We start from the raw sequence: 2,844 nt of genomic DNA on the forward strand, positions 1-2,844 counted from the left end.
ATACTCACACTGGGCACACACACACACACACACACACACACACACACATATTCATACATACGTGTACACATGATCATATAGGCGTATATTTCTGTAATTATATATATATATATATATATATATATATATACTACATACCAGCATCACTGCATGCATACATAATAACACGTAACACGCATGCATACATACATATAGATTTTAATGCCTACTCACATATACGGCCTTGCAGGAACAACGTGGAGTTACTACCTCCTTTAATACATTCAGGACAAGCATACGAACAAATTAATAAGTACTTTCAATGTGCGTTATCCTGAAGATTAACAAACCTGCAGTTCATGATTCTTAATTAGAGCGTTGTTGTAGATTTCTTTTAACCAGATGATCAAGCAGATGTAGTGTAATTAATTAAAATTCTAATCACGAACGCAGTATTGTATATAATCTTGTTATAAAGGTTAGAAGCAAATCACAAATGTATATTCTTCGACAAAGGGTTTAAAATCATGTTTTTACTGCATCGCAAAGATTTGCATAACAAAGAGTAGATTTAATGTAAATTTGGAATATATTATTAAAGATAAACACGCTCCAATTTATTACTGGGTACTTTTAGGGGTTTATATGAAGGGTAGTGTGTGTATAGGCTTTATAGGGCTCCCTAGAACAGGGAGATGGATTGCATGAATGTTTCTCATAAATATTTCTGAATTCAAAATTGGCCTGATAGATATGATCAGGGACCAGATTCCAGAAGGCTTATGTTCTCTGACGGAAGGACACCTTTCGTCTTGAAACCAATGTATAAGAAAAACCGCATTATTTATGGGACGACCCAATATAATGGCCTTCTAGGAATAGTAGCCAATTCTTTGTAGTGCGATACTTTAAAAAAAAAACACTATTTCACACTGAGGTTACGAATGGGTTTTTTTTCGAAATATTTACCATATTTTTAAAGTCATTTTCAATTTAGTATATATTTTGAATATGTCCAAAAAATTTTTGTTATGGTCTTCAGTTGAAAATAATTCCAATAAACATCAAAATATTGACTGTTTAAAGAAAGCTAAACTATTCTTGCTTACTGTACAAACAACTTACACTTTTGAAATCACATTCACTTAATATTTCCAAATGAATAAAATATTGTGTTTAACAAAAGTGAAAATAGAAACTGTAAGTAAATAAAATCGTATTTTTTCGGAGTCAACTCACTGTCTAATAGAATGATAAGACTGTCTTCCCTTTAAGGATGAAGAATGTTTTCGGAACATTTACGCATTATGAACCGTTGTGGGTTTTTATAACCCGAAAATTTCTAATATCTCGAAAACTACTTTAACGACTTACGCGAAACTTGTAGCATTCCATTCGTATTACCATTTCAGAGTAAACGTACTTTATAGCATTTTTCCATTATGCGCCAGATTGGCTGAGTAACCTTGCAAACAAGCAAGATTCAAACGGTCTGTCAACGGGAAGCTCCAAAATCTATGCTAACACATTGGCCACATTTTTTAAATCTGTATTTTGTAATATCCCACTTGTTCGGATCCTTTCTCCATAGTGTCTCCACCCCTCGGCTCATATATCCGGGTATTCTTCCATTCTGCTGCCAGTTACAGTAGATTTTCAGAAAAGCTCACCAAATAAGTCTGGCATATGTATATAAAGCTCAAACGTAGACGATCCAATCCCGGAGACCTCTCTCTCAAGCAACATACTGACATGCGACGCATATCTTCAGATGTTATCGGCATTTCGCAGAACTCCACAACCCTGGCCGAAAGCCGCGGCATACCACCAAAGTAGGAGTGAAGTTCACCTCCCCTCCGGGTCACCGCGCACCGCATACAGTTCAGAAAAGTGCCGCTGAAATTTCACACTGATGTGCTTCGACTTGTGTAGCATGCGCCCGTCCCAACCTCTCAAAGACCGAATTGTAGTTTTATTACCAGGTTGCGACTCGGCCACCTTGACCCACGCACACCTTTCGTTCCCTCCTGTTTTAGAGCACACACCTTAGCTCTGAACTGCAACCTTCATTCATGGTGTTAAAGAAATTGTTCAGAACCAATCTCGCTGCCAGTGTGTCGGTCGCTATGCGTCTATTGAGTGCCTCTTCTAATTATCTAACTTGGTCACCCTCTAATCTAGTCTTCTCTATCGCAAGTTCGCTGCTAAATTCTACAGATTTCAATCTAATCGCCCGATTTATAGTCCCTCCCCCCCAACAGCTGATGTTGACGACTACACCATTCAACATTCGATAGACTTGTTAAGAAGGTCTCTGAAAGCTTGACGCGCCGGGAAGGAGGCGTTCAGCTTCCACTATCCGGATCCCTGCCTATGGAGCCTACCCATGTGAACTGCATAGATCACAAGTTTGTGGTCTGTGTAGATGACGAATTAGAAACCTATGTAATTGCTATCTGCTGGTATACAAAATACCCTATCTAGAAGTATAAGTATGTACGCACACACAGAAACATATACACGTGTTTATACTGAGGAAAAGAGAGCATTTAACGTGATTGCATAATAATTATAATTCTACAAGTGTCCTACACATTTGGTTCCACTTTGTACGCATAGTTCCTGTAAGTAGCCACGCATATAAGCATATATATATATATATATGGGAGAATGTACGAAAAAACAACAACAGACGAGGACAGGTGGTGTAAATAACAAAAGGATGTATTAGTATGACGCTCAGGAATACGGAAAGTCTTTGACGTTTCGAGCTACGCTCTTCAACAGAAGGAATACGGAGACAAGGAGAAAAACACGGAGAAAAAAAATTGAATAGTGTTCAGTCAACGGTCAATCATAATATAT

The sequence above is a fragment of the Octopus bimaculoides genome, chromosome 27 (assembly GCF_001194135.2).
Source record: "Octopus bimaculoides isolate UCB-OBI-ISO-001 chromosome 27, ASM119413v2, whole genome shotgun sequence".
In the NCBI taxonomy this organism is placed as follows: Eukaryota; Metazoa; Mollusca; class Cephalopoda; order Octopoda; family Octopodidae; genus Octopus; species Octopus bimaculoides.